The sequence below is a fragment of the Penaeus monodon genome, chromosome 33 (genome assembly GCF_015228065.2).
Source record: "Penaeus monodon isolate SGIC_2016 chromosome 33, NSTDA_Pmon_1, whole genome shotgun sequence".
NCBI classification, from domain to species: Eukaryota; Metazoa; Arthropoda; class Malacostraca; order Decapoda; family Penaeidae; genus Penaeus; species Penaeus monodon.
In genome coordinates, this window is record NC_051418.1 from 16,451,358 (window position 1) to 16,451,789 (window position 432).

Genomic DNA, 432 nt, shown 5'->3' on the forward strand with positions numbered 1-432 from the left:
TACAAGATCACTTCAACTTTTAATTAAGGCAGGTGAAATCCAAAGCAATACGCATCGACAAGCCAGCAACAGATTTCACAATGACGGTACTATTTCTAAAACTGAACCTCGGCTCGGGAAACCATTTGATCATTACAGAGAATGTCAGATTACAGGATACACACGACTGGATAAAAAAAAATCCTTCTGCTATTTTCTGAGTGTCATGTTATTGTCAGAAAGACCGTTGGATTGGGTTCATATCCAATTCCAATATGGCGGACCTCTGGTAATGATGTAGGATAAATCGAGTGGAGTTTGTTCTGCAAATGTGTCGCCGCCATCAGTGCTCAAGGACTCGCATCGTGACTCCCTGCTTGATACTGTTTATCTACATATACACTTATATCTTGAAAGCTACTATATTTATGCGTGTTTGTTTAGGGGAGTGTG